This window comes from Chamaea fasciata, unplaced genomic scaffold, assembly GCF_029207755.1.
Source record: "Chamaea fasciata isolate MVZ Bird 193981 ecotype frontalis unplaced genomic scaffold, bChaFas1.0.hap1 SCAF_2, whole genome shotgun sequence".
NCBI classification, from domain to species: Eukaryota; Metazoa; Chordata; class Aves; order Passeriformes; family Sylviidae; genus Chamaea; species Chamaea fasciata.
Window position 1 is genome coordinate 45,174,094 of NW_027094087.1, and position 13,508 is coordinate 45,187,601.

General features: G+C 39.3%; 1 protein-coding gene across 1 annotated transcript in view; it reads right to left on the minus strand.

The window, feature by feature from the left end:
- Positions 1-13,213, minus strand: part of SACS (sacsin molecular chaperone) — a 57,856-nt gene extending 44,643 nt beyond the window's left edge. Inside the window, exon 1 of the mRNA XM_066175870.1 lies at positions 12,974-13,213. The gene's annotated coding sequence lies outside the window, so the exon portion shown is untranslated. The remainder of the gene's footprint in view (positions 1-12,973) is intronic.
- Between the last annotated feature and the right edge of the window lie 295 nt (positions 13,214-13,508).

Genomic DNA, 13,508 nt, shown 5'->3' on the forward strand with positions numbered 1-13,508 from the left:
AAACAAACAACAAAAAATAGTTACAACCAATACCTATGCCAATTTCCTGCTGTGAAATTTATTACTTTTTAGGGTAAAACACCTTTGCTGGAGGATTTTATGTGTGTCTTTAATTGAATTTTGGTGGAGGAGGTTTAGCAGTCAAAGTGCAAAAACAATCATCAACTTTGTGGATGCCTGTGATTAGCCGTAGGTAGGAGCCACAGGTATAGCTACACAAATACCTAATTTTGCCTGCAAACCAGGTAGGTGGATAGATATAAATATAGATATTGCTACAGAAATTTTTGTTTTCAAAACAATTAGTAGTCGCCTGATTATCTACTTGTTCACTCCTCCTCCACCCTAATTATTAATAAGATCAGTCTAAATTATATACACTGAGTTTCTTTCTGCAACAATAACACCTAAGTGAAAATTGTTAAGTCTATCCAGCAGCATGGGATAAACACAAGAACCATCAGAGCTACTGAACACAATCTAAAGCTTTGAGTAGGAAATCGGTGGACGAAGTACTGCAGTAGCTAATGCTTAATCTATGTTTTAGACAGTCTGAAAGCAAAAATTGTTCCTGTCAACACATAACTTATACTAGCTTAGTTCAAAATGCGTTTCTATCAAATTAAATTCAAGGCCATCACACAACTGCAGGTACCACACAAATGTAATGAGTTGCTTCTCAGAGACACCTGTGCTGCAGAAACTTGAGGCAGACCTGATACAGTGAAATACAATAATGTGACAGAAAGCTATAAATGCTGGAAATAAAGTAGGTATGTCCTTAGTATGTTAATTGTCTAGACAGTTTTGGTGTTGCCACTTCAACTGAAATGAGTAGTCCACACCATCAACAGATAGAAATCAGTGCCATCAGCAAAATACATGACTCTGCATTTATACTGTTATGGATTACAGGAGCTTTCATGCTATATCACATAGAATTTTAAGAGCAAAAATATATTCAAAGCATTCAAAAATGCCAATACTTTAATAATAATTATAGATTTGATAATATTAATGCTACAAATTCTATATCGTAAATGTTTATTCATATTATAATCAATAAAAATGCTGTACCCTTGTTGATTTTTATACAGAGAAGAGAGTCATTGTAGCTGTACAAAAGTGATTCTTTTTCTAGAGTGTGATGATTTTGATGCATTTGCACAGTAGTCATTGTTGCTTTTTGATGGAACACCACAAACAAGGATAAGCATATTTAACAGATGAAAATCAGGACAAATGCTGCAGTCAGTTTTTGAAGCCAGTATTGCTTGTGTCTACCCTTTCCAAGGCCACACCAGCACCAGGAAGAGCAGCAGTTATTCCTCTTAGGATGGCTATGCGCTGTCAGTGTGCACTCACAGTCCAGAAGGCCAAACGTGTCCTGGGCTGCATCCAGAGCAGCGTGGGCAGCAGGGCCAGGGAGGGGATTCTGCCCCTCTGCTCTGCTCTGCTCAGACCCCACCTGCAGTGCTGCATCCAGCTCTGGGCTCCCAGCACAGGGAGGACAGAGACCTGCTGGTGTGGGTCCAGAGGAGGGACACCAGGATGTTTAGAGGGATGGAGCACCTCTCCTACAAGGAAAAGCTGAGAGAATTGGGATTGTTCAGCCTGGAAGAGGGAAGGTATTGTGGACTGGAGGAAGCCTAAAAGAAAGGTCGAGAGGGACTTTTACAAGAGCCTGTAGAGACTGGACAAGAGGAAATGGATTCAAACTGAAGAAGAGTAGCTTTAGATAAGAACATCTCAAGAAATTTCTTTACTGTGAGGGCGGTGAGGCACTGGAACAGGCTGCCCAAGGAAACTGTATATGCTCCATCTCTAGATGTCTGCAAGGCCACACAGAATGGGGTTCTGATCAACCTGGTCTAGTGGAAGGTGTCCCTAACCATGGCAGGAGGTTGGAACTAGATGATCTTAAAAGTCCCATCCAACCCAGACCATTCTGTGATTCTATGACCTACAGCAAGGTTCTGTAGTTCCCTCAAGATGAGTGAAGACCCTGTCCTACTCTTTACCTCACAGCATGGCAGTCATCTGACCATCACTGAAACTGATTCATTGTGAAAATTTCTTTATTGTTAGAGGAAAGAAGACAGCCTCCAGCAGCAATCAGTGAAGGCATAATGGTAAGTAGTAGTTCTGGTGTGGATGCATTTGTAACACATACTGGAAATTATTTCAGAGTTGCCTGAGTGAACAGAGCAGCCACTAGTTCCAAAACCAGAAGCAGCTAGCACTAGAAATCCAGCACTGCAGCAAGAAGAGCTGACAGCCCTATTATTCTCAAGATTAGTCCACTATCTCTTCACAGCTCAATGCTGCATGGATACATCATCTGGCCATTATCTTAAGCCATGGAGTTGAGCAAATTTGTCTCAGACATAAAAGAATAAGTTAACTGAAACCAAAAATAGATCCTGTACCAACTTTTTCTGTTTCTTTCTTACAGGAACAAAAGCAACACAATTCTTAAAATGTAAATGTGCTTAACCCAAGACCTGCCATACTTCACTTATGGAAAAGGTGACTCAAAAAGTATGATTACATACAATAGGAAAACTCTAAAAATAACTTGCAATAGTATGACTAAGTGTAATTCTATGGTATTCAAATGACCTCACAGTGACCATCTGGGACTGTGTGGTTGGATTATGCATAAAGAATCCTTTCATCAGATTCTGATTAAGTAAACTCAGATACCAAATGACAGTGTCTCAAAGTGATTTCTCCACAATGCATTGCAGCTGGAGGAAAAGGCTTTAAAAAAACCCACAAAACTGAGAGAAAGAGCCATGTGGTTAAAACCTCACTGCTGTTCTCCAGAAATGTGGAGATTTTAAGACCTTTTCTCTGAAATTTAAAGCAATGGTAGCCATAAAAAAGGACAAGGAGAAGGAAAATTATTTGTGCTTAGTGTTGTTTCTGAATAATTTAAGGGGCTTTCCAAGGAAATGGGAAACTGACACTGTCTGTGAACCATAACACATAAGCCTAAAGAGTCACAAAGATATAAACAATGGGCTATTAAGCTGAGGAAAAAAATAGGGTATGAGTTATGACTTGACTGCATAATAAATATGATGCCTTTAGATATAAACAGCTTAACTGATAAGCTCTTCTTGCTCTAAAGCAGGATACACTTAGTCTGAGCTGGATACTAATTTCTAGTGTCTGAAACAGTCTGGACCATCCACCATAGCAACACATTCTTCTGTGCAGACTTGCCAATGCAAGAGTTTATGAATTATCTAACAGCAGGGTGTCAATCTCACAAATACCTGATGAGAAACCAGATGAAGGAAAAGATAGGAACTGAGCCCTTAAACAGAAAATACTAAAATTTTAGAGTAATTACATAGTTTTTGTTGAACTCAGTCTCTGTAAGTTACACAGGGCTGGAAGGAAAAGCAGTTGGTCAAGTGCTCTGAAAATACAATTCCACAGGAAGGAAGGGAACTGAGTACTTTTACAGAATAATAAAAAGAAGTTCTCTCTCTTATTTTTTTTAAATTACATTTTGTTTGGATTTAACTAAAAAAAAATCTCCTTCAAGCACTTTTCTTCAAGAGTAACCTGGAAAACTCACACCTTAATTATTGTTTTGCAACAGCACTAGTGGCTGAAATACCAGGAAAACTAAACACCCTTCTTGGTTACCTAAGGGCACTGTACTGTGCTGTACACAGAAAACCATTACAGATACATGAAGTCTCAGAGTGCACCTGAAGTACACTTTGCAGATAAGCACTTAAATTGAAACAGTAACTAAACTTATTCCAAAGATGAACTTAGAATAGTCATATTTCATAAGGTCAGTTATGCCCTAAATTCTGAATATCTAATCTTGGTATCCAAATTATTTATGCATTACTTCCTGCACTGTAAGCTCACAGGCAGTTCAGGCTTAGGTATACTGAACTATACTAATTAAGAATTCTTTATTTACTTGCCTTAGATGTACACAAATAACTCTTTGCTTACATTCAAATGTTTAAGGCAGAAAAAAAAAACTTAGAATATTTTCTTACTTACTAAGTAAATCAAACTCCAAATAATTATAAGAAGTAATACATATATATGGAAAGTTGTCCTTTCACTTATTGTATCTAAAATTATTTTTGTTTTTACCTTTCAGTGAAGGGTTTAGCTATGTCCAAACATTGTTACAGATCTGACTTCAAAGTTTCAATGAAAAGTAGATGGATTCAGATTTTTAAAAACTTATCTTTAATAAGTAAAATGAATTAATGTTTGATTTAGGCACTATTGTTCCCTGAATGCTATCAACCTGATAGGTGGCCTCACTACTTTCTCTGGCCTAGCATCCTCCCCATTCATCACTTTGCAGCACAGATGGCCAGAAGAGAAGGATGCGTGATGGTAAGATTAGTTGTGTTTGTAGTTGGACCTTCTGTCTTCTAAGGACAGTTCAGTGTCTATTATTATTATTATTGCAATGAAGATTGGAACGAATGACTTATCACACTAATTTGAAAGTCCTGAAAAGCAAAGCTTTTTCAAGTGTGGAAATAGATTTTTGCTTTCAGTAAATGAGTATCTATCATTATATGGAAGTTTCCCCTTTTGTTTACAGTTATTTGAATTCAGGAAAGATTGATTGCCACAAAGCACTAACCTGTATCAGATATACATAAATGTGATTGATTGATTGATTGATTGATTGTATGAATGTGTTTTGCAGTATCTCATTCATTAAATTTGGAGTTAGATTGAAATTCTTAGACTACAATTCAGAAATCTGCATTTGACTGACAAAAGCCTGATGAGAGAATTTCAAATCCACAGTTACAGTATATTCCCAATACCTTCATGGAGGGGAAAATACTAACAGTGCTCTCAAAGGAGCATTTGTGAAGGCAGACCTTCTCCTAATGCTTCTCCCAGCCTCAATTATTCTTGTGAAGAACCTTTCTTCACATTGTGTTACAGGATAGTTTATGATGAGGTAATCTTGGTGACATCATGAGCCTGCCAAGCCATTCTGTCCTTCAGGAGGGATGATATAGGCAGACAGCCCCAGTTTGAGGGATCTCCAGGTGAGACAAAAGTGTATTGCTGACATAAACACATCTGATGAAACTGAGCTCTGATTCATCTTGTCAGGACAGCAGTTTTGGATTGCAGGCTGTGTGCAGTGCACTTGTTCACTGAACGATGCATCTCCTACCCTGCAATATCTTCCAAATGATTTCTGGGTACAGTTTGAGATAGGGCCATTTTACTCAGAAAACCTCATTCACAAACTATCACAGAGCAACATAGCAAAGGCAAGTAGGATTCCCTGTTATTTTTAGCATTCAACATGGGACCCAAGCTGATACGGCTAGTAGAAAAAAATGTGCAGAAACTGAAGTTTCCTAACTGAAGTAGGAATTAAAGTTAGTTCACTCTAAGTGAAAGTAATTAGATTATCTCTGAAATTGACATTTTTGTAGGAACTATTTTTAATGAATCAGAGATCAGTACTGTATACTGGGAAAAAGTGTTCTGGGCAGCTACAGATCCTTTGTGCACCATGAGTAGTGCACTCATGCATCTCAGATTTGCTAAATGTAAGCTATAAATCCAAAATTGATGGATACATTAAGAAAAAAAATGCCTTAGTGTCCTCTCCTGAAACAGAAACTCACTGTTGTTCAGTCAGGTGTCAGAGAATTTCAGTGTTGATGTTGGTGATTTTGTTCTGTTTGCTTGGACCCAAGTATACCGCAAGACTGCTCAACTAAAGGAAGAAGAGCAAAAGACATTAATTTTGCTTTGCACCCAGACATACCACCGGACTGACTTAGGCCAGGGAACAAAATATTTTGTAATAGCTGTTTGTTTGATATAGTAGCTCTGCAGTATCAAATCTAGAAAAAAAGCACTCAATCTGCAACTACTAGAAGGAATCACATAATTGGGAACCTACAGATGCATCACAGCCAGCTGAACAAATTGACCAGACCTGTGAAGATAGGAGAGAAGATACAACATGACTGTGGACCAGGCTGATGCTGATCTAGAAAAGTATATCAATACTCCTTTTGCCCAGCTGGTGATGCTTTTTGATGCACCCTGGGATGGGGTTTGCCCTCCTGGCTGCCAGGGCTCACTGCTGACTCCCACTGAGCTGCTGCCCACCATGAACCCCAGATCCCTCTCTGCTGAGCTGCTCTTCAGCCACTCCTCTCAGGGTTTGTACATGTGTCTGGCATTGCTGGTGCTGGGCGCAGAAAATGGCACATCAGATACGCACAGACTCACCATGCTCAAGGTCAGAACCAGGTTAGATCTGGACCCTGCACCCAGGTCTCTGTTCCCCCATGACATCCCAGTGATCTTGAGATTTATGGGAACCTTGAAGAAACCCGGTTCATTTTAGGTCAAAAGACCTGAAATAATGACAGTTACATTGTGTAAAAATAGTACTTCTTTAGCACAAAGTTACTAGCACAGATTTAACCCTGCGTGTCTCCATGACTGGTGTTAAGGAGAGAGGCAGGCCCATGAGTAAGAAGTGGGGAATATTTTGCAGGCTGTCTTCTTTCTCCAGAACAATTCCACATGGTAACCATCCAAATTACCCTGCAAAGGACAGGGAGCTGTGTCAGAAACAGGCACAAGTGTGAGGTCAGCTCTGATGAGTTCAGCTCTGTTCATATACCTAGCAAAGGATATTCAGAACAACAGATAAATACTTTCTGATGTGTTTGTTGCATGGCTAATTTTTTTTTGTTCAGTTACTGATTTTAATTAAAAAAAATAATTTTTCTCTTCATGTCCTCCAATTTTTTAAATAAAAAAAATCAGGAAGATATTTTTATGATCACTGTGTACTTGTAAAAATATGGATAGAATTTGACAGACATGACCAGAAGTGGTTTTTTCTCTGTGTCATTTGTCAGTCACAATTGATGACAAATGGTATGGCATTCTCTGTCTATGACTAGTAGGCTTTTAAGCAGGGAATCCATCTGTATCAATTTCTACTTCATAATTGGGAGGAGCTTTTCTCTAAACTGGGACACATTATGCTGAAAACTTTCAACTAGGAATGCCAAATGTTGCAGAAGCAAGGAGATTAACACAGGTCTGCCTTGATACAGCATACCAAGACAGCGCAGAGGAAATATTTTAAAAGCTGAGACTATCCAAGTCATTTGCACATGCTGGCAAGTGTGAAAAGCACTGGAATGTCACCTGTTTATGTAGCAGGTGCCATTCATGACAGCAACTGTTGTTGAAAAACATCCTTAAAACTCTGACAAGGTTTGCTGTGCCTATGACTTGACACCATGTCCTTCTTTTCCATTGCTTCACAACATACCAAATTTTACATAGTACTTTCTATAAGGACATTTTAACACCCTTTTTTCTTCCCCCCAATCAAAAATGCTAAAAAGGTGGCCTAACACTGAAAGATAATGACCAAGGGTCTGAACAAGGACTTTTCAACACATTTAACAGGCATAACATTATTCACAGAGAGCTATATTAAGCATCAGGTGCTGCATAAATAAATAAAGCTGCATTCATGAGTGTATGCAGAGTGTTTTGAATTACTTGATTAAACTGCACCTTATTAGTGAAAATTATGATTAATGATTAGCTTACAAAAACAAAGCTCTCATTGCAAGCACTACAATAAAAAAAAAAATAAATGAGAAGCACACTTTAGATTGCAGTTGCTATGTGAATAATTAATAAATGAAGCCATGCTGAAAGGGTATGTGGAAGATTTTTACATTATAGAGTTTAGGTTGACCAAAAAAACAGTACAATTTGTTCTATTATTTCTTGGGCTTTTTTAGAAAACAGTAAGCCTTCATTGTTACTTGAATTTTACAACATGATTAGAGAGATGACAAAGATCAAGATAAAGGGTCAAGCAGGAAGCCCTGAGATAAATACACTTGAGGGACTCTAAGCAATTTTGTTGCTCCATTATGTTTCATAAATTAAGCTGGTGGATTTTCCATCCAGCTATTGCATTAATCCATTAGCTGAAGAGGAGAAAGGGTCCTTCTTATTTATTATTTATAAGGCAGAGTATGCACAACTTGTCTGACATCATCCTTGTCACAGCTAATGAGAAACTGCAATAAATCCATATTTGTGGATCTCTCACAGAAGATATGAAAAATCTCAGATCTAACGATCCATTTTTCTGCAGTAGGGAAGGGCTTGCTAACCTACACAACTAAACAGATTATTGTATATGATTGTATATGTCCCAAAGGGAAGAGCTTTCCACACCACTACAGCTCTTTGAGGGATGTCCCTGTGTCCACATACATACACTGTATAAACATCAAACAACCAGCGTGAGTCAAAGAGATGTTTTTACCATTGACAGGAGTCACCAAAACAAACCAGAAAGCTATTTAAAACATTTAAATTCTTCAGCTCTTAAATCAACTTTACTATGGTGGATCAACAGTGTTAGGCTGAGATCCTGACTGGCACAAGGTGGGGTAACACAAGCAAATGCCAAGATCCGGGGAAATATTTTCAACACCAGTCCAATATGAGAATGAAGGTAGTGAGCTGAAAAATGCTGGCACCCAGAATGAGGCTTTATATCACTCTACAGTGCAAAAATCATCCTCCAGTGCGCAGTGCTCTCTCTCTTACCCATGGATTGCCCTAGTCAGACAGCCTGTGTCAGAACATGCAGGCAGGAGCTTGCTTCACCTCTGAGCACACAGAGCTAAGGACTTGAGCAGTATTTAGTTCCCTACCTCTTATTTAGCAGTACATCTGTGGCCTGGAGAGTAGGAGAAATGCAAGATGCTGCTGGAGGATTGGGGCAGGCTGGGGACACTGCTGTTACAAAGAAAACTCATGGAAGTTGGTCAGAAGTGGTGTTTCATGTAGGAATTGTCCTGATATGGAGACACAGAACAGTATGGAGGGAGAAATTTGAGAAGGAAGGGGAAAGTTTAAAGGAGGCATTTTATGGGGAAAGTGCAGGTAGCACAAACAAGGATCAAGGGCACAATCCTGCAAGTCCCCTTCTCTCCCAGCAGGTCTCCAGACATCTAACATTAGCAATTTCTTTCATAGTGTGAATGATTTTATGGGACAGGATTTGGCAACAGCTGGTGTTTTCTTGTAAAGCACATCAGACCACTCTGAAGTGATTATCACATTCCCCAGGATCTCACCTTACATCATTTAAAATAGGAAAATAATTTTGCCTCTGCAGAGCTCCACATTGCACCTTATATAACTAACAAAGAATAATTATATAATATAATGTATAGTAATCATAATATAAAATATAAATATAATATAATATACTATAATACTAACAAGGGGTAAATTCGTGTGTCCTAAAATGAAAAAAAGGCTGTTCCTTTTGCTTCACTGAAGCTTTAACTAACACTCTGTTGTGGTTTAATCCCAGCCAGCAGCTAAGTACCACACAGATGTTTTGCTCACCCATCTTCTCCCAGTGGAATGAGGAGGAGAATCAGAAAGAAGGTGAAACCCTTTGCTTGAGATGAGAATAGGTTAAGAAATGTAATTAAAAACAATAACAATAATAATAATAATTATCATTTTCATGCAAAGGAACACAACAAAAAGAGAGACAGAAACAAAACTCAATTGAAAAATGTGATGCACAACACAGCTGCTGACCAAAGCCCAGCCCATCCCTAGGCAGCAACCAGCTCCTCCCACTTGCTTTCATACTGAACATGATATTCTATGGGATGGAATATCCTTTTGGCTAGTTTGGCTCAGCTGTCCTTGCTGTGCTGCCTCCCAGCTTCCAGTGTGCCTCCTTGTTGGCAGAGCATGGCAAACTGAAATGTCCTCGATTTAGAGTAAGCCCTACCTAGCGATAGCTACAACATGAGTGTGTTATCAACATCATTCTCATACTAAATCCAAAACACAGCACTGTGCCAGCTACCAGGAAGAAAATTAACTCTATCCCAGACAAAACAGCAATTTAAATGCTAACATTGTTATTTCCTTCCTCATGGGACACCAGAGTGCTTCAGCTCTGACCTTTGCTATTTTCCACCAGCTGTCATATCTGAAATAGGTGGTGATTGGTATATGCAACCAGCTGTAACATTCTCCTGTAAGAAAAAAGAAACCAAACCTTACCACTGAGAATGGTCTGAGACACATTCATGCACTCCTGTGAAGTCACCAGAGGAGATCAGAACACCTGGCCTATCCTCTCATGAGTATAATCATCACCTATCAGAAATAAAACTTATTTTGGTTTCACCTGGGTAGAGAAAGTTTCTACAGGTAATTTTAGGGAAGACAACTAAGCCTCATTTATTTCTAGTCTGACCTTCATGGCTGCACATTTTTTTGCACATAAACACATATAGGTCTTCACAGACAATGTGAAACCTTCCTTTCTCACAGCTCTGGTGTACCTCCATCACAACCAACAACTTGCTAGAAGTTCTAAACAATGACTCTTTTGCTAAGCTGATCAAAAAGAAGACAAAAAATGATAATGAACTAGATCACCCCATTTAAAGATTTAGCTCAAGACTGCTAAAGTGCAAATATACCCATTAAATACCCACTTAGAAGAAAAATGTCAACCTACTGTCCCAAATAATTGTGTGAGTTGTTATATTTCTTAGCTGAGGCAGAAATAATTGCTGAATAATTGTGTGTATGACAAAAAAATATTGCTGAGTGAATTAACACTTTTTTCAAAAAAGACTAAATCATCCAAAAGATCAAATATTTCAGAATCTGACATGCATGTTTTCAGTTCTGTGTGTTATTCCAAGGGATCATACAAACTGAGCAATTAGACACTGTTTAAACTCTTCAATAAAATGCTTTTTTGCCTTGTAAAGCCTACACTTTTGTATTTTAACATAAAAACTAATCCAGTATATTAGAAACTCTGCTATGAGAGTAGGGTCCAAGGGCCCACAAAAATTGTTAGGTTCAATGACCATGGGCTAGTTTTAGATAGGTCATACATCAGTTTTTTCTGGAAGTGCTGCTGTGCTTCCATTAACAGAAAGAAAATATGGCCCAAACCTGAGCATCTTAGGTCGTCTGTATTATAATCTATAAATCTGTGCCTGTTGCCTTGGAGGTCATTTAAAAAAATCACATCTAAGAAAAAGGAAAGCAGTCAAGAAAGAAGGACAGATGAACAAAAGGGTTTTGAGTTGCCCCCAAAAATGCCAAATTCATCTCAGTGTAATTCTGCTGAAAATAATGGAAGTACACAGGAGCTGAACTTTTCCCACTGTCTTTACACAACAGTAAGCAGCCTGTAAAACTATTTTATCGAACAGCCCTGCACGGTTTCAGTAGGTGAACTTTGTTACATGGGACTGAGGGGTTTTTTATTATTTTTGTACTCTTGCAAATGATTACTTTCTTAATCTTTGAATATCCTGTTTGCAAACCAGAGTTTCTGCTTGGAATAGAGAGGGAAGGACAAGACACAGGAGAGGAAGGGACAAGAATGAACACTGACAATACCAAGCCTCAGCATCAATAATCACTGCCAGAGCACTCCCCTAGGTAACACTAATTTGCCGTAAGCTCATTAAGAGGTAAATTTGGCTTCTTCTAATTCAGTTTCTGATAGCAAGCAATAAGAAGTTGTTCTGCAAATAGACTGCTGATGGAGCTCTTATACCTCTGGGAATACAAGGTGAGGGCAACTTCCAAAGCAATGATGGTAAATCTTCTCTGTGGGTTCCTTGATGTGAGGGGGGCTCTGCGTTACATCCCCACCGAGGTGATCATTGTGATGGGGCACAGGTGCATTACCTTGCAGCCCTCAGCATCAGAAGCTGCAGTTCTGTCAGATCCCAAAGGAGATGCACAAAAAAGGCTCCTCCTTGCAACAGCTACCCACCCTCCTTAGCAGGCCCACACAGGCTGCTCATCACCATTACCCTGCTGTCACCTCCCCGACACTGGAGTGAGATCTCCCGGCGGTTTCTGCAGCAGCCGCGTTAAGTACCAAGGTGCAGCCGCAGAGGACATCAAATAAATGACATTCTCTGGCTTAGAGCAAATCACCACAGCTTTATGCAGTACTTAGATGAAAGCAAAATTAATATCTCATGAAATAACAAGGAAGTACTCACTACTTGTGGTTTTTTTCACTCTGCTGATATGTGAAGTTTTAGCTACAATAAAAAAATTTGTCTGATTACAAAAAAAAATTGCTGAGAAATGCAGTGCAGTAAACTTGCCCTAGCTCTGCTTTTTCTCTTGTTTTTAAAGCTAGTTCATTACTAGATCGTTAGGGCATATGCAGAGTAAAAAGCAGCAAATTTGCCAAAGAGAAAGGCATTGGATTTCTGTAAGAAAAAGGCTTACATTCAAAAATATATACATCTACTTCAGCTAGCAACAGACCAAAGATAGGAAAGTGTACATTCCTTTGAGTAACAAATCATACTTGGCAGTCTCTTTGGGAGAGCTACGTTAAGAACTAGTCTCCTGATAGTAGCACACAAAACTATTGACATTTCATAAGCTTTCTCCAACTGCATACATGAGAAAAATTAAAATAATGCAGTTGGGATAAAGTAAGTTTGTGTGACAAACAATTCTAGGGAGCATGAAAAAATGTATTGTGCATCCCAGTGCTTGAAGGCGGAGCTGAAATTCAGCGAGAGGCCTTTGTACAGGGAGGGTGGTGCTGCAGCAATCTGCTAGCACATCTATAGAGCAGAGCCCAGAAAAGCCATCAGGAAAGAAGAATAAGCTCATGTGCACAGTCTTACTCTTCACCCACCCTACCAACACACTGCAGCCTGTGAGTCACTCAAAAATCCTGTAGAGACACAGGCAATACAGTTACTTGCTTAAATACACCATGAAACGTGTCACAGTTAATGCTTTCTCCACCTGTAAGTGCTAAAAGCATCAGGACACCCACAAAACATCTCCCGCAAACAACTGCAGCGACCACGGGATCTGCTGTTGAGCTCATACTTACATTACAGCGTCGGCCGGGACAAAGCTCGGCATTTCACTATTTCTTCGTAACCTGCTTCCACATGCTCGTCTGCTCATTGGGCCGTGCCTTCCATTGATTGCTTGGGTTTGACAGCATCTGGACTGCAAAATGATCCTTTGCCCCCTCTTTTGCAAAATCAGCAGGCTGCGGAGGGATGTGTGTCCACTGCTGCAGCCGATGTATCCCAACAGCCCAATGCAGCAGAGGCTTTAGCTCCCCCTTCCCAGCCTGGGTTTTTTCTTTCTTTGTCTGTGTGGGGGTTTTTTTAAAGAGATATGGTCCTGAATAACCTTAGGTTTCAGGAGCACAATACAAGCTCCAGGCACGGGGCAGTCAAAGAGATGTGAAAGGACAGCAAGACAGAAGGCCAAAATAACACAATTTTAAGGGATGTTACTCAAGGCGTAACACAAATTTGAGCTGTTTCTGGTAACAGATCAAATTCTGTGATTGGTTCTGTTTAATTCAATTTTTTCTTGACATTTTGCTGCTTTATTTCTTCACTTTTTGCATT